This window comes from Ovis aries, chromosome 12 (assembly GCF_016772045.2).
Source record: "Ovis aries strain OAR_USU_Benz2616 breed Rambouillet chromosome 12, ARS-UI_Ramb_v3.0, whole genome shotgun sequence".
NCBI classification, from domain to species: Eukaryota; Metazoa; Chordata; class Mammalia; order Artiodactyla; family Bovidae; genus Ovis; species Ovis aries.
The window spans coordinates 28,797,929-28,816,606 of record NC_056065.1 but is presented as its reverse complement, the minus strand read 5'-3'; the positions used below and the strand labels follow the sequence as shown (position 1 = coordinate 28,816,606).

The 18,678-nt window shown below is 47.4% G+C and overlaps 1 long non-coding RNA gene across 1 annotated transcript; it reads left to right on the top strand.

Moving 5' to 3' along the window:
* The first annotated feature begins 535 nt into the window (after positions 1–535).
* Positions 536–13,514, top strand: LOC132657457 (uncharacterized). Its single transcript, XR_009595669.1, has 3 exons — positions 536–4,293; positions 5,231–5,376; positions 10,259–13,514. It is a non-coding gene; the product is annotated as an uncharacterized LOC132657457 (long non-coding RNA).
* The last annotated feature ends 5,164 nt before the right edge of the window (positions 13,515–18,678 follow it).

Here is an 18,678-nt window from a genome sequence, read left to right as displayed (position 1 = left end):
TGGAGGGAAGTTCACGGTCTTAACTGCTGTTCAGTGTGTGGAGTGGGAGAAAAGAGCCTTGGAAACATGTGAACACCTGCCCTAGTGCAGAGAGGACGGGGGGCCCTTGTTATCACAGGTGGGACTCAGGCCTGCTCCAGGGAGGCAGGCTGCCCCGACTCAGCAAGGACTGCCGTCACCATGGAAACTTCCCTGTAAAGGACTGAATGGCCTGCATTTTGAGTTTCATCTCCCAACATAGGATTTTAGAATGCAGAGAGCAGGGATGAATTTTCTCTGTTTTGGTGCCAGCTGAGCAGCGTATGTAGCCCAGGAGACAGCCACTGAGCTGCTCTGGAGTATGAATGAGGTGGGGGCATCTCCCTGAACCAGCCTCTCCCACTGGCCACTCTGCTTCACTTGTCAGGTGCCAGGGACATGAGGATGAGCAAGGGACAAATTGTGACCCTCATATGAAGCGGGGGCGATAACAACACCGCTCTCTGGATCCCTGTGGGCTCGTCTGAGGCCTTCCTCACACACTGCCCCATTTGTCTCCCCAGAACACCCAGGAGAGGGGAGTGCTGTGCCCAACACTGATGCACTTGGCTGGGAACCCTCGCCAGTTCCAGGCTGAGTCTGAACATCAAGCCATGGCCGAACACTGACTCTAGAATGCAGTCAGTGTGTGTCGTCACGCTAAATAAGGGAACGAGAATTCTTCAAGTAAATAAGAGAAAGGACAGCCTGCAGGAGGGACATTGAAGGCTTTTCCCTGGCTGAGCTAGCCTAGGCACTCTCCTTGGTCAGGCGCTGGCAGTGTTTTCAGATGCTGAACAGGCACCTGTCAAGCCGTTTCCTGCTGGAGGAATGACTAGCTCGTCAAAAGGGGTATTTAAAGGGGATTTAAGTCTCCTCTTTCTAGAGAGCCATGTTGACAAGGGTTTCTTTACCCCCTCCCCAGCTCCCTGACTGCAGCTGGAAGAATGACCCTCCCCCTCAGCGCCATGGTCCCCCTCAGGCAGCCAGCGCCCTGCCAGGAGGAAAGCAGGAAGAGCCAAGTCCTCGTGTCCGCCTTGGCACAGGAAAGATGGGACTAGTGGGATCAGCCTCAGCAATGGGACTGGAGGACTTGGGTTTCGATCTCAGTCCTACCACTTTCTACTGTGTGACCTTGGGCAGCTCAATCAGCCACTCTGAGCTTTGGTCTCCTGTCTAGTAAGACAGACAACATAGGATTGAGATTGAAGGCCAAGGGCGAGAACCATACCTCTAGAATCCAAATCCTGATTTGCCACTTAATAGCTAATGAGTACAGAGAAGGCAATGGCGACCCACTCCAGTACTCTTGCCTGGAAAATCCCATGGATGGAGGAGCCTGGTAGGCTGCAGTCCGTGGGGTCACTAAGAGTCAGACACGACTGAACGATTTCACTTTCACTTTTCACTTTCATGCATTGGAGCAGGGGGTGTCAACCCACTCCAGTGTTCTTGCCTGGAGAATCCCAGGGACGGCGGAGCCTGGTGGGCTGCCGTCTATGGGGTCGCACAGAGTTGGACTGCTAAGTTGAAGCGACTTAGCAGCAGCAGCAGCTAGTGAGTAAGTGACAAAACTGCATCCTCCCCCGTTGTGTTTTTTTTTTTAATTGGAAGGTAATTGCTTTAAAATGTTAACATTGGTTGGGCTTCCCAGGTGCTGCTAGTGGTAAAGAACCCGCCTGCCAATGAAGGAGACATAAGAGACGTGGGTTCAATCCCTGGGTTGGGATGATCCCCTGGAGGAGGGCATGACAACCCACTCCAGTATTCTAGCCTGGAGATTCCCATGGACAGAGGAGCCTGGTGGGCTACAGTCCATGGGGTTGCAGAGTTGGATACGACTGAAGCAACTCAGCACACAGGCATGCTGTGTTGGTCCGTCCTGTTTTGAAGCCCAGCCTTGCAGGCACTCCAAAGGGCCAGTGACTGTGTGACCTCCCCGTGGCCACCCGGGGCCTATCTGTTCCAGCTGGGTCACCAGGTGCTGAGGAGGAGGGACTATCTAACCCACACATGTGTCCCCCAGCCCTGCTGTTCCTGATTCTCCATGGGCTGTGTGTGACCTGCACCGTCCTCCTTTTTCTGTCTCCAGCCCCTCACATGATGAGCCTGGCATTCTTGTCTGCATTTGGATCCCATATCCCATCAAAACCTCCTAAAGGCCCTCTTCCTGATTTTCACCTCTTTGGTCCCATTTAGCCACATGCTTCATGTGCCGGAGCAATTCATGCCCCCTTCCTTCCCGCGATAACTGACCAGCTCTTTCACAGTCTGCTCTTACTGCCTGCCCAGAACGCCTGCCACAAACTGCCTTATCTGTAAGGCAACCAGGTTATTTAGGGTAGATGTTTCCAGAGTTTTGCCATCATTTTTAACTGCTCTGTAGAAGTATTATTTACACTGTATTCAGTGGCTTTGAGTAACAATTGGGCAACTGCCACCACGACTGGGTTTTAGGTCATTGTCCTTACCTGGAAAAGATCCCTGTGAGCAGCTGCAAGTCACTCTCTGTTCTGAGTCCCAGACCCAGGCATGTTATGATATTTTTACTAAAAAAATAAGAGTCAATTTTTTTTTTTCAAGTGCTTTGCTTTTGAAAGCAAAGCTTCAAAAACATCCTTACAGGAAAACTGTAACAGCCATCTATGCTCATTTCTCATGGACTCACTGATGATGCAAGGAAGGGCCACGTATCTGAGGGGACATTGGAGTGGATGAGCACCCTCCTAAGACCACAGTGGTAGTTGTTCAGTTGCTAAGTCTTGTCTGACTCTTTGCGACCCCATGGACTGCAGCATGCCAGGCTCCTCTCTCCACCATCTCCCAGAGTTTGGTCAAATTCATGTCCATTGAGTCAGTGATGCTATCTAACCAGCTTATCCTCTGCCAACTCCTTCTCCTTTTGCCTTCAATCTTTCCCAGCATCAGGGTCTTTTCCAACAAGTGGGCTCTTTGCATCTGATGGCCACAGAGTCCATAGCAAAGCCGGGACTGGGACCCTCCAGCTTTCCAAATCCAGAGATAGCCACTATAGCAACTCTTCTAAAGCCCCTCTAATGATGGCTATCCTAGTTAACTAATCTTAATTAACTTAATTCTTTTCTTCCCCCCACCATTTTTCTCACTTTCCCTTCACCCAGCAGAAAGGTTAGCTAGAACTGAATGTCTCAGAAACAAACAGCAAAGAAGTGCCTGCAAGCTTAGTCGTGTTCGACTCTTTCAGGCTCTTTGGGCTGTAGCCCACCAGGCTCCTCTGTCCTTGGGATTTTCCAGGCAAGAATACTGGAGTGGGTTTCCATCTCCTCCAGGGGGACCTTCCTGACCCAGGGATCGAACCCACATCTCCTGTATCTCCTGCATTGCAGGCAAATTCTTTACCTGATGAGCCATCAGGGAAGCCAATGGAAATAGCAAAGAGGGAGGTAGAAAAGAAAGGGCTATAGAACCACAGGTCATTCTCTGAACTTCTCAAGCAAGACAGGAAGCTTCTCCTTGACTTTCCCACCTTCACGTGAGTCTCCAGTCTCTGAGAGCTCCCTATTGATGATCTCTGTATGTCTGTTTTTCTCATTATAGGCTAGCACAAGATAGTGAGTATAGTTCCCTGTGCTTTACAGTAAGTCCTTGTTGTTTATCTACTATATATATAGTAGTGTGTATCTGCTAGTCCCGAACTCCTAATTTATCCCTCCCTGCCCCATTTTCCCTTTAGCAACCATAAGTTTGTCTTCTGTCTGTGAATCTATTTCTGTTCTGTAAGTATACCATTTTTTGGTACCATTTGTAAAAATTCCACATGTAAATGATATCATATGATTTTTGTCTTTCTCCGTCTAACTCACTTCACTTAATGTGATAATCTCTAGGTCCACTCATGTTACTGCAAGTAGCATTATTTCATTCTTTTTTATGGTTGAGTAATATTCCATTTTATACAGGACTCTTTCCTTCTGCTGTGAACTGTAGTGTTTTCCCAGCATGTTTCCCTGTCCCTTTTAGGAACAATGCATCCCCACTCCATAGATGCAGATGGTCCTTAACCAGATGCACATTTTTAAAAAATTCAGATGGTGGGACTTCTCTCGTAGTCCAATGGTTAAGAATCCACCTTGTTAGGCAGAGGATGAGAGTTGGATCCCTGGTCTGGAAAGATTCCACATGCCTCAAAGCAACTCAGCCTGCATACCACGACTAGAGAGTCCATGTTCCACAACAAAAGAGCTGAGATGATGCAGCAGGACCCCACGGACTGCAACTAAGACCTAATGGAGCCAAGTAAGTAAATAAAATAAAATAAAATTTTTTAAAGTTCAGATGGCAATGCAGGGGAGAGAGTGTAAAGGCAGAAACTAGAGGCAGGGAAGTCTGGTAAGGGATCGTGCAACAATCCAGGTAAAAGATGATACGGCCCTGAGTAGGAGGTGCAAGGGGGCGAAGCTGGGGAGGGCAGCTCTGAGAGATGTTTAAGAAGTGAACTCAGTGACTTTGCTATATAGCCAAAATTAATATGTTATGAATCAGCAGCACTTCAATTTAAAAGGAAGTGCTTCTTATATTTCCTATATTAGGATTTTATCTGTTTAGTTTTCATGGATATTTATTTCCAGGAAAAAAATTGTCTTTACTTTAGAGACAGTTTTTAACATGAAAGTGCTCAAATTCATCAAAACTAAATCTATTGCACCTCTTGAGATGATTAGATGGTTTTTCTCTTTTAATCTGTTAATATGATAACGTGTATATGCCATGTTCTAGTAAAAAAGACATCCCTAACATCTGGGATTATACCCAACTAAATGTGGCATTTTTTTAATGCCCTACTGGTATTTTGTTTGTCAATATTTTGTTTAGTGTTCTCATATCTGTATTCATGAGTGAACTGGGCCCATGATTTTCATTCCTGATAAAATCTTTGGTTTTGGTATCAGTTTTGGAAAAGGAAGATGCTATAATCTGGCTTTAATATCTTTACACAGAAATCTTTGAAAGCTTATTTTTATTAATTAGTGGTACTTAGAGAGGACTGATTTTTACCCACTAAGTACTTTTTAAAAAATCAACTAACTTAGCAATATTTGGTAGCATTTTCATGTGGCTTGACATCATATTCAATGTAGATGTTAAAATCCATCTTTTTCCCTTTAAAAAGAGCTGGATGGGTTTGCCCAGCTCCACTCCTCCAGCACCTTCCCTGCTTGCTCTCATTCCTCAGAGTCCATGGACCACAGTGCCCCCAGCACACCTGTGCTCCTGCAACTCTGCCTCACGACCTGGACCATGGTGCCCCCAGCACACTTGTGCTGCCACGACCTTGCCGCACAACCCAGGATGTGGCTCCCGAGAGGCCAGAGCCAGCAGGTGTGTGACACGTGCTTTCTACACAGCCCGAGAGGTTCCCAAGTTTCTTAGAAAATTTTTACATCAAAGATATCATGAGTTGTGGACTCCTGGTGAGTGCACTCATGTCGTCATTCAAACAGAACTTTCTAGATTTGCTTCTGGGCAGGCAGCCCAATGTGAGAGCCCTTGGCGGCCAGGCAGCACCACTCAGGAGCAAGGCATCACTGTCACGGCTGGCAGGAGCATCTCGTGGCCAGCTTTCCTCTCCGGCAGGGCCTCACCTCCATCAGCGTGCTCTGCTCATCCTCCCAGCCCAGCTCCTCCATTGCTCCTGGCAGTGAGCAGGTGGGCTCCAGGAGCCCCTCGGGGCAGAGTGAGGTCCAGTTGCAAAGTTCAAAAGTAAGAAATCCTGTGCACCTGGCGCCTCCCAGCACAGCATCCCTGCCTTTGTTCCTTTCCTATTCTGGCTGCACAAGCCTGAGCCGGACAAGCTGCCTCGCCATCACATGGGGCCCCTCCTGGCTCCCACGTGGAAAGTCACGGAGGCCCCTTCTGCTGGACAGGCCAGCCAGGCCCTGCTCTGGATTAAACACAGGGAAGCTGTCTCGACAAGATCCTAAGGGATGTCTGAGCACCGGGTCAGAGGGATCGTAAGTTTAGGTGGCCAGTTCCCTACAGAGAAAGGGTGTGTGCTTTGTCCGCTTGCCCATTCTCTTTCCCCCTTTCCCTCCTTCCCCACTAGAAAGAAAGGAGAAAGGGAGAAAGGGAAGTGGGAACAGGGGAAAGAGGGAAGGAAAGAAAGAAGGGAGGGAGAAAACATCAAGCAAATAAAACCCTGCATCTTGAATTCCTATGAAAACAGGAAGTAGATTCAGGCGTCAGGGTAGTTTGAGGAAACTGAGGCAGCTCCGAGGGTGGAGAAGGGAAGCTGGCTGTAGGGGTCAAAGTCAGTTAACATTTGGCAGCTCAGTGGACATGCCATGCCCTGGCTGCGGGCTGCCCTGAGCTGCCACAAAGCAAGGGGCCCTGGACACCCTCCCTCGGATGGCCAAGGCTGCTTTGTGCTGGGTAAGCTCAACTAGCTCCTTCCATGAAATCATCCGTCACAGCCCTGGTTTCCTGACCAGGATTCCCCGTCACCACAGCCACTCTTTGCCCTGGGGTTTTATGATATGCTGTGGGCCAGGTGCTATCTGTGGTTCTCTTAGCAGACTTCATCAGCACAAAAGAATGGGAAAGGGAATGGTCCCGTCAGTCAAAAAACACATCTGTGATGTTTATTTTATTCCCTTATGAAAGAAGGAAATACTCAGAGAAAGCATGGAAAAGTACAGGAAAGTTTTAAAAAAGACAGAATTTACCCATAGTTTGACTACTCAGAGACAACTGACATTAATATTTTGGGGAACACGTATGCCCCACTTAACATCTTTTGCTTTCTTTTGCTTTAAGAGGATAGAGGTAAATAGGTGTTAAGTAAAATGGCAAGTATCACAACATAGAGATATTCTCAGTAAAAGAACTGTCCTTCTTAACCTCCCAGCTAAGTGTTCCCTGAAATTCATTCTCTTGAACTATTATCATATGGTGAGGGGAGAGTCTCTCACTCTCTCTTTCCATGATTTCCAAATCAATTCTTTATTATTGACTTCTTTTCCATCACAATCATATTACTTTGAGAGATTACAATTTCATTCTCTAATATCTCCAGTAGCCTCACAAAAAGCAGGTATTATGCAAATGTGCAAGTCTAAACCCAACATGGCAGACTGAAGATGGTCACAAATTCTTGGACAGATTTTAATGTCCCCCCAAAATTCACCTGTTGAATTCCTAACCTTCAGTTCCCCAGAAAGTAACTACGTTGGAGGCAGGGCCGTTAAAGCGGTCATTCAGTTAAAATGAGGTCATTAGTTTAAGTTCAAATCCAATATGACTGATGTCTTTGTAAGAAGAGGAGGTTTGGACACATGCCGACACCAGGGATGTGCCCGTGCACAGGAAAGACCATGGGGAAAAGCAGCCGTCTGCAAGGCAAGGGGAGAGTGCTCAGGAGAAAGCAAGCCTGCTGACATCCCAGACTCGGCTTCCAGCCTCTGGAACTGTGAGAAAATAAATTGCTGTTGGTTAGTCACCCAGGCTGGTGGGTATTTTGTCAAGGCAGCCTTAGCAAACTAATACAATAGCTGAACAGCCTTGGGCAAGTCAGTCACCCTTGTGGAACCTCAGATCTCCATACACAGGCTGAGTCATCACAAAGATAAGAATCAATGTTTGTGATACATAGTGGTATCTAGCATTCACTGGGCTTCCCAGGTGGCTCAGTGGTAAAGAACCCACCTGCCAATACAGGAGATGCGGGATTGATCTCTGGGTTGGGAAGATCCCCTGGAGAAGGGAATGGCAACCCACTCCAGTATTCTTGCCTGGGAAATCCCATGGACAGAGGAGCCTGGTGGGCTACAGTTCATGGGGATCACAGAGTCAGACACGATTGAACAACTGAGCATGCACACACAGCATTCAGTAAGTGGTTAAATCAAGGTGTAAAGTAGCATAGCTAGAATGCTTCCTCTGTGTGAAAAAGATATTTTAGTTACCTACTCTGTTCAGTCAATTCAGTCACTCAGTCGTGTCTGCCTCTTTGCGACCCCATGGACTTGCAACACACCAGGCCTCCCTGTCCATCACCAACTCCTGGAGTTTACCCAAACTCATGTCCCTTGAGTTGGTGATGCTATCTAACCTTCTCATCCTCCATTGTCCCCTTCTCCTCCCGCCTTCAATCTTTCCCAGCATCAGGGTCTTTTCAAATGAGTCAGCTCTTCGCATCAGGTGGTCAAAGTATTGGAGTTTCAGCTTCAGCATCAGTCCTTCCAATGAACACAGGACTGATCTCCTTTAGGATGGACTGGTTGGATCTTCTTGCAGTCCAAGGGACTCTCAACAGTCTTCTCCAACACCACAGTTCAAAAGCATCAGTTCTAGAAAAAGAAAAAAAAAAAAAAAAACAAAAGCATCAGTTCTTCAGCATTCAGCTTTCTTTATGGTCCAACTCTCACATCCATACATGACTACTGGAAAAACCATAGCCTTGACTATACAGACCTTTGTAGGCAAAGTAATGTCTCTGCTTTTTACTATGCTGTCTAGGTCGGTCATAACTTTCCTTCCAAGGAGGTTATCTACTAATGTACAACAAAGTCTCCCAAAACTTAATGGTTTAAGACATCAACAAATATTAGATTATCTCTCATGAATCTGTGAATTCACTGAGCAATTCTTCTGTATTTTTTTCCTGGGTGGCGGGTGTGGAGGGGCGGGAGGCAGACTCTCCTGCTGCCACAGTCAAATGCTGCTGAGCTGAATGGTCCAGGATGTCCCACACTCATATGTCTGGTGTGTTGGTGGGACGGATGAGGGGCTTGGATTTCTCGATCTCCACATGGCTGGCTTGGACTTTTGTTTTGGCAACTGAATCCTAAATCCCAAGGGTGAATGTGCCAAAGAGGAAATGAAAGCTGCCAGTCCTCATAGGCCTAGAACTGCAGAGGGTCACTTCCCCTGTATTCTGTTGGTTAAGGCAGTCACAGGATCAACTCAAGTTCAAGGGGAGTGGGAGGACACTTAATCTCTCAAGGGGGAGAGCAACAAAGAATTTGTTGCCTCTCTAATCCATCACAGAACTTCCCTGGTGACTCAGATGGTAGAGTCTGCCTGCAATGCAGGAGACCCGGGTTCAATCCCTGGGTTGGGAAGATCCCCTGGAGAAGGGCATGGCTACTCACTCCAGTGTTCTTGGGCTTCCCTAGTGGCTCAGATAGTAAAGAATCCGCCTGCAATGCAGGAGACCTGGGTTTGATCTCTGGGTTGGGAAGATCCCCTGGAAAAGGGAAGAGCTACCCACTCCAGTATTCTGACCTGGAGAATTCCATGCACAGAGGAGTCTGGCGGGTTACTGTCCATGGGATCACAAGGAGTCAGACACAACTAAGCCACTAACACTTTCATCTTCAAGGCACCAACTCCTTACTCAGATAACTGACTGAAAGGAGAGAAATCCTTCGTTATAGAAGGTAATAATTCGATAATAAATCAGAAGAGATGATGAAATTGAAAAGTTACTACTTCACAACCCTTACAAATAATGAATCTGAGCTGCTACAACAATCAGGTTGCACCACTTGAACACACTTGGTAACAGAAAGAAACAAACCAGACCCGATGCCTTAATGCAGTCATGCAATTTTAAGTGCAGAGCATCACCTTTGAAATATTCTTGCCTAAAAAAAGGAATTCAGTGGCCTGTCAAAGAAGAGGTTGGGAGAGGCAAGTGTCCACCTGTGTGCAATGTTACTTTGAAGAGAATTTTAAACCAATAATAAAACCAACTAAAAGTCAGTCTGCTTTTTGTTACTGCCAGACACCAGCAATTTGAAACAATGTCAGTGATAAAATATCCCTTTCCTCCAAGCTGTCTGTTCTTAATGGTTCTCTGTCCTTGATACACCATTGCCTGAAACGAATCAAGTTTCTAGAATAAATAACAGTTTACAGAAAATACAGAATATAGCAGAACAAATTAAATGACATCATAAGGAAGCATTCATCCCAGTCTAGAATAAGGAGCGTTCTACTCGACAAATCACCCAGGTTCTCTAGCAAACCAAAAGCACGGAAGGGAGGGAAGGGGGGTTGTTACAGACGGAGGAATGGAGGCATCTAAGGAGACTCCACTAAATGAACGGATATGCAGACCATGCGGCTCCTGATTTGGACAAACCAACTGGTTAAAGATAATTGTAGAAAGGTAATTAACTATGCTAGCTGTGATAAGGACATGATGGATATATTTTTATATGTATATATAAAGTCTCATATATATAATGATCTCTTTCAGAAAACTAAGATCATGGTATCCGGTCCCATCACTTCATGGCAAATGCAAAGAGAAAAAGTGGAAGCAGTGACAGCTTTTATTTTCTTGAGCTCTGAAATAACTGGATCGTGACTGCAGCCATGAAATTAAAAGACGCTATGGGAGGAAAGCTATGACAAACCTAGACAGCATATTAAAAAGCAAAGACATCACTTTGTTGACAAAGGTCCATATAGCCAAAGCTATGCCTTTTCCATAGTCATGTACAGATGTGAGAATTAGACTGTAAGGAAAGCTGAGCACTGAAGAACTGATGCTTTCAAATTGTGGTGCTGGAGAAGACTCTTGAGAGTCCCTTGGACTGCAAGGAGGTCAAGCCAGTCAATCTTAAAGGAAATCAACCTCGACTATTCATTGGAAGGACTGATGCTGAAGCTGAAGCTCCAATACTTTGGCCACCTGATGCAAAGAGACAACTCATTGGAAAAGATTCTGATGCTGGGGAAGATTGAAGGCAGGAGGAGAAGGGGGCAGCAGAGGATGAGATGTTTAGATAGCATCACTGACTCAATGGACATGAATTTGAACAAACTGTGGGAGATAGTGGAGGACAGGGAAGCCAGGCATGCTGCAGTCTGTGGGGTCACAAGAGTCAGACACAACTTGGTGTCTGAACAAAAATAAAGTCAGTTCAAAATGACTAAAATTATTTATGACTGAAATGTCGTGACACCTAGGATTTGTTTTAAAATACACCAGTAAACAAATGAGGAAGCAACCAAAGTCAATAGAATAAAAACAAGATTGTCCATGAGTTGATGAGTGTTGAAGTTAGGTGATGGACACACAGCCGTTTGTTACTAGTCTCTCTCTTTTAAAATTTTTTCATAAGAGAGTGAAAAACGAACCAATGTATACACAGTGGTAGTTGCCATTGTCATCATAATCAGACCCAAGTTGCAGACTCAGGCATGAGGAAGGCGGCATCTAATTCTCCAGGAAGGAAGGACTCACAAAACCTGGATCAGGTACCACCCCAGAGGACTGGACTAGGCCCAGTGGTCAAAGCACAGGCAGAGAAAAGAAGCCCAGCTCAGCTGCTGAGCACAGAGAAGAGCCCAGGCAAGCAGGCGTATCCCCCAAAACTGAAGATAATGTCACTGCAAATTAGTGTAGGTGAACAGGCATGGGGTAGCCTCCAGGAGATAAGGCAACATTCAGACATCCTTAGGGAAGAAACCTGTCCTCCACTGGCCACAGGGTCTCAGGACTGAGGAGGGAGCAGGAGGGCTGTTTAAGGACTAAACAAGGGACTGGCGATAGTGAAGAAAGGCTTCCTCCCATTCAAAAGTGAGGGGACATATGTATACCTATGGCTGATTCATGTTGAGGTTTGACAGAAAACAACAAAATTCTGTAAAGCAATTAACCTTCAATTAAAAGATAAATTAGTTAAAAAAAAAAAAAAAAAAAAGAAAAGCTTCTGCCCTGGGAGACTGCCACACAACAAGGTCATCAGACAATTTCATCAATAATGAAAATTAACCACTAACTCACCTTACAAGAGACCCCTGAGCTCAGGAACAGCAGGGGCATGTTCCAGAACCCGGATCCAGTTTGGAGAGGGTCCCTGCACTGGCATCCAAGCTCTGGACACACCCCAACCCAGGACAAGACAGATCAAGCCCAGAGGGTAGGGCATGACAGGAGCCTGCGAAGGAGACTAATGACCCCGAAGCTGAGGGTTAAAGTACTGAACTAAACACATGGAATCTTTTATTACTCTCTCTCTCTCACACACACACACACACACACACACACACATCATTGAATACAGATTAGAATAATGTTGTTGCATTGCTTTTGTCCCATTTAATAATACAGTAGCCAGTTATTTCACCAGGAAAAATGAGCTTATTCACAAACAGCCAGAGGAACTGCAACTTGGATGTGCAAACTATGGCGGACCATAGACAAATCCAGAGAACAAGGAAGGGGAGCTTGCTTTTATACAGAAACCAGAAAGAGTTTAGAAGAGACTGTAAGAACCAAAGAGTCCATTGGAGGAGGCAGGAGTCCAAAGTATGGAGGATTCTCATTGGTTGGACTGTTGCAGTCTTTGATTGGCTTGACTGTCCTCCAGTGAAGACAAATTGTCTTCTTTCTGCTAGAAAGTAAAGTAGGCAAGACCTTCCTGTGTGACATATAAGTGTACATCTCTTCCTGTTTGGAGTAACGGAGGATGCATGGTGGGGCGTGAGAGAGTCCCCTACAGACTTGTCCCAACCCTAGTTTTTTATTACATTTGTAAATGTATCTGCATTTATTTAAAATGTATGTGTTAATCTGTATTTATTACATTCGTAATCTGCAATCTCTTATGATCTATTCACATAGCTTCTTGCACATGCAGCATCACTGTATACTCCCAGGTTTTTTTAAAGAGTAGAGATGCCCTCCAGTCAGCCCGGAAGAGATTTGGCACACCTTATCTGAGCAATAAGGCTGGCTGCCTAAGTACTGCGTGATCTGTATTTGTAGGATGAGAAGCTGTTTGGAACTCCCATGCTGACAGTATTCTAAGAGATGAAATAATTGGCGGGGATTATTTCTCACCTGGCTGCAAGATGACAGAAAGTGGAGGTAATTCTAAATGAGGTGATTCCCCTTCCCTTTTCAAATTCTGGGGCCACCAATGACCTGAACCCTAAAGGTGGTGACAGGCAACACTCAGCCCAGCCACCCCTCCAACTCCCCCACCCTGTCCTTGGCTTTGAGACACCTGCAGTGTCCTGATAATGAGGGAAATGCCTCAGGCTCTCCCAGCCCAAGAAAACTACCGAAACCCAAACCTTTCTTTGAATTCAATTGAAAAATAAATCTCTAATTCAGAACTAAATGCCAAAAATATTAAAATGCAAACAGACAAGCTATTTTTCAATGCACAAGTCATGTTCTCAGTTGATTAAGCCTCACTTGTTCAGCACTCAACATACAATAAACTTCCTATATACGAATCTTTATGTTGAGAACTTTCAAAGATGCATGTCCAATCAAGTAAGCTAGTTCACGTGTCTGGCATACATTGTCACATATATGCATCCTCTAGAAGTGGCTGTGCTTTTGTGTACTTTACTGTACAGTATTGTATAGAGTACAGTATCTTTATTTCAAGCCTAGGATGTCTGGAAGCAAGCATAAAGGCATCAGTGATGTAACTGGTACTGTACTGTACTTCTCAAGGTGCTGTGCTGTAAAATTTAAAATGTTTTCTTCATTTTTTGTGTTTGTTTGTATGTATTATTTGTGTGAAAATGATTATCAACCTATTACAGTACCATGCTAGACAGTAGATTGTGTTAGCTGGGTATCTAAGGTAACTTCGTTGGATTTACAAACAAGTTGGGCTCAGATGGTAACTTGTTCGAATGTAAAGGGCTTACTTCAGCTCTCCATGGCCAATTCTCCCCCAGAAGAGACTGCAAATGGCTTCAGGGCAGCTCTCTTTTACCCAGCTCTTAGCAGGCCAGCCTAGAAGACTCTTTGATGTTTGCTACCTACCGTCATATTTCAAAAGCACTGATAAAGGGGCCACATTTGCCGTGTTTTTAGAGCCTGAGTGACTGTTGAGGAACGAGTGTTTATCTCGTCATACTGCCTTCCATCCCCCTCCTGTCTTTCTTCGCACTCCTCCCTTCACCCTCTCTGTATCTGAGTACGTGCGCGTGTGCACACCCGTGTACGCAGTGTGTGCACAGCTGCGTGCATGTGCGTGTTGGAGTGCTAGTGAGTCGGGGTAGGAGGATGTGGTCTCACACACACCCTGTCCTTTCATTGTCCTGGCCTTTTCCTTTCTCCCATTCCCACTTCTATGCCTTTAACTAATAATGTATTTAAAGGCCCTGCCCTGTTCCTGCCCCACAGCCTCTTCCCGTTTGGGTTGCTGGGGCAGGAGCCGGTGGGAAAGAACATGAGCTGCACATCTGTCCACAGTGGAGACAGAACCTCGGGCTCCTGCTCCCTCTTCCCTGCACCCCGGGAGACCGGGGTCCTGAGAGCACAGTCCTGGGGTGAGATAAAGAGAAAGAAGGGCTGAGTGAGCTGGCCGACTTCATCCTGTCCTCCCAGAGCAGAGGCGGCCTGAGGCTCTGCCATCGGCCTCTGCCTCCCCATGTCATTTATGAGTAGGGCTGACTGCCCTCCTCACAGCGACTTGATTCATTGTTTCGTCCCCCAGTCACTCACAACCCCAGGGCTGCTGAGGTGTGAACGGAAGCCCACTTAGGAACCACATCTTGGTTTCTCTTCCCCACTCACACTCCAGCTGCCTGCACTGGCCAGCAAGGTTCTCTTCTTGGGGACAGAGAGGTCACCGCAATAGCACCGCTCGCCTCAGATACCCTGGTACAACCCACTAAGGATAATTCTTACGGAAACTTTGCCATCTCCATTGCGTTGATTAGTTCCAGAGCTGCTAATTAAAGCCCTGAGCTGCTGCACACGAGGACTGTCTGCGTGCTGGGGTGAGGCCACAGTGAGGAGCGGGGATAAAGCCGGAGACGCGGCTGGGCCCACGGTGATGGGACTCTCCAATGGCAGGCCTAAGATGTAAACGAACCTCCAAAGGCCCTTTAAGTTTGGAATTCAGTTATCTGGCTGTTTTGATAAGGAAGGACTGGGACCTTGTCATGATTTGCTGGGCCCCTTGCATGTGGGTGAGGGACAGGCTCCAGATCTCGCCTGAACCCTGCTCACTCCAGGGTGAGCTTCTATCTTACATTAATGGAAGGCTAATGAATGTCTCAAAGGAGAGGCTTTGCGACTTTCATGTGGATTGAAGGATCACCCCAGTGGGCAGCTACGACAGCAGTGACCGCCTGCCTTTGGCCTGTGGCAGCATTAATAAGGCCCTTCAGTTCAGTTCAGCTCAGTTCAGTCGCTCACTCGTGCCCGACTCTTTGCGACCCCATGAGCCGCAGCATGCCAGGCCTCCCTGTCCATCACCAACTCTCGAAGTTCACCCAAACTCATGTCTGTCAAGTCGGTGATGCCATCCAGCCATCTCAGCCTCTATCGTCCCCTTCTCCTCCTGTCCCCAATCCCTCCCAGCATCAGAGTCAACTCTTCGCATGAGGTGGCCAAAGTATTGGAGTTTCAGCTTCAGCATCAGTCCTTCCAAAGAACACCCAGGACTGATCTCCTTTAGAATGGACCGGTTGGATCTCCTTTCAGTCTAAGGGACTCAAAAGTCTTCTCCAGCACCACAGTTCAAAAGCATCAATTCTTCGGCCCTTCAAGGCGCCGGCAGTTTCTACCAGAGTCAGTCCTCTGTTTGATGGCCCCCGTGGGAGTTAATAAAGAGAAAAAGTCCGATCCTCTACCTGCCAGGAATATTCACACCCCTGGAACTCTGTACCATTCATGCAGGGCTGCAGACTCACCAGGGACAGGCTCCTCCTTGGCCCAGGGTGGGGCTGGTGTTTCCTGGCAGAACTTCCCCTCAGAAAGTCCCAGAATCTGGGAGTTTCCTCACAGAGGGGTCAAGGGAATCCAGTCACATGTTGGACCCACCATACCATACCCATGGGCCCTCAGGTGGGAAATGTAGGAAGCCACTTTAGAGAGAAGAGGAAGAGGCAAGAATTAAGGAAGGCAAAGGGCAGAGGGCAGGTGACCAGGGGAGGTCCTCTTGTCCAATGGGGAAGCTCACCCCAAGCAATGCCAAGCATTCCATCCAGAACTGTCCCCAGGGCCCAGGACAGCCACTTCCCTCCCTCCTCACCTTCTTAAAATGAGCCAGGCCAGCAGCATCTTTCCTCCCACCCCCGAGGCAAAGGCAGCTCTCTGAGCCAGTGACCTTGAGTGAGTCACTTGCCTTCTCTGGGTTCACTTCACTCCTCCATTAAATAGTGGTGGGCTCATTGGATGCTGTCATAGATGGACACCTCTGGGCTGACTTGGAGGGTTTGGGTGAAATAAAGTAACAGTTCCTTCACAGAGTAGAGGGCTCATCCAAACACCTGGCATTACCCTCCCTGGCCTGTGGATAACGTCAGTAAGGACCCCACACTGCCCGTCAAACCCATAACTCTCCAGCCTATATCCCATTCCCAGAACTACAGCCTGCTAACCGCCCCCTCCCCTGTCCTCCAAACACCTTGCTAGTCTGGCAGCCCCCTTCAGGCCTGCCACTATTTCTGCCACCTCCAAACCAGCTTCCTACTCCCTCTCTCTCCCATTACATTCTTTTATTTTTCTTCAAAGCCCACTTCACCTCCAGACACCACCAAGTCTATGAGTTTGCTATCCGCCTGTCTCCCCTCTCAGACGGCAGGATCAGGGTCCACCCTGACCATTGCAATACACAGAGAGTCCTCCACAGATAACCCCGTGCCTCAGTGCTCATGGCTCCGCTGTTGCCTCCACTTCCCTGCAAGATCCAAGATCATCACCCCTTCAGGTCTCCCCTCACCTGCCTCTGGAGGCCTCTCGAGCTCTGAGCCCCACCTTCACTCTAATGCCTGCAGGACCAGGCTTCAATCACTGGCTTCCGTTTGGGACACAGCAGCAGCAGTGCTGGGGACTAAGATGTACACAGAATATCAGCCCCAGGGCGAGAGGTTCAGACGTGATGGTTCAGACAAAGAAAACCAAACACCATGCACATAATTGGCACAGAGGTAAAAATCTCCTTCTCAAAGCCTCCAGCCCACAGAACTTCACTCGTCCCTTCCGGGCACCACAGATGCTTAGTGAAGGCTGAGATCTGTCTCCGAGAATCAAGAACCAAGAGAGTATTTCTGGCCCAATTAAGCTTTAGTGCTTGACAAGTAGAAAATGCAGCCTCATCTATTTACATCCCTCATGGGAGAAGCAGGCCGGCTCTGTGTGCACGTGGACCATCTTGCTTGCCTTCCCGCAGGTGCACCACACCGAGGACACAGGTGGGCAGGCAGGCCGTGATGAGGGCGTCTCTAAAATGATGTGTCAACTTGTGACATCAGCCTCAGGCAATGGGTACAAATATTGTTTTACAAGTTATCAGTGTTCGAAAATCAGGTAATTATCTCCATTTCAAAGGTACGAGAAGCCTTCTCATCCCTATTACCAACAACAACGCTGAGTTTATAAGTGCAGTGCTGCCAGCTATATGGTTTTTATTCTTTCAGACGTGGCAGATCGTACCCTGTCAGTTTCATCAGGGTGACCAGATCTGAGTCATGATCCCTCCTTGGACCTTAGATAGGTAGGCAGATAGGAAGACGGATGAGATGGTCCACTAAAGTGCGTGCATTTGAAAAACTCTTTAAAAAAAGAAAAGTCAACTCTAATGTAAGAGTCCGTTTGAAACAGCTTCCCCCATGACTCAGCGGGTAAAGAATCTGCCTGCAATGCAGGAGACACAGAAAACACCGGTTTGATCCCCAGCTTGGGAAGATCTCCTGAAGCAGTAAATGGCAACCCACTCCAGTATTCTTGCCTGGAGAATCCCATGGACAGAGCCTGTTCCATGAGGTGAATGTCTGGCTGTCCCCCAAAGAACCATAGACCTCTTGTCCTCAGGGCAGAGAGAGCCTGCTCACCTCCACCCCCAGGCTAGCCCCCACCCTACCCAAATACTAGTGGCCTGTCCTTGGCTTGTGCTCAGGAACCCTGCTGTACTACCCCCTGCCTCAGCCGTGAAGAACCCTCTCCCCAAGGGTGGATCACCTTCGAGGAGGGTCAAAGCCCCCTCTGTGCCAACAGCCCCTTGCCTTTTCGTGTAGGCACCAGCCCTGTGTGACGTGGGCCCTCTTTCCTCTCGGCTTCTATGTGGGAACAAGGATCATAAACCATAATAGGTAGGGGTATTCCAACGCAAGATAGCAGTGGGGTTGGTGTGAGGGGAGGCAGGGGTGAATGGCCAGTACCTCGTTCATTTCTTTAAGCTCCGCATAGCATAGTATGTAACCTGTAGTGTTCATTTCTGAAACCTAGGGTCTAGCACAGCGCGTGTCATGTGGCAAGCTCCCAGGAGTTGCTGGGCCTGAATCTAGGCATGATCAGGTGGGCAAGGGGTAAACTGTCAGGTTGATCCATCAGAGTCCTATTAATAACAACAGTGTTAGTTACTGGACTTGCCTGGTGGTCCAGTGGTTAAGAATTGGCCTGCCAATGCAGAGGACGTGAGTTCAGTCCCTGGTATGGGAAGATCTCACGTGCCTTGGGGCAACGAAGCCCGTGCTCCACAACAGGAGAAGCCGCTACATTGAGAAACCACCATGCTACAGCAGAGAGCAGCCCCTGCTCGCCACAGCTAGAGAAAGCCTGCACGCAGCAACAAAGACTGCAGCCAGAAATAAATAAAAAATTTTAAATAATATTAGTTACCATTAATCAAGCACTGACTGTATACCAGCTTTTAACATGATGAACCCTTATGGACCCACTAGGGAGAGAGG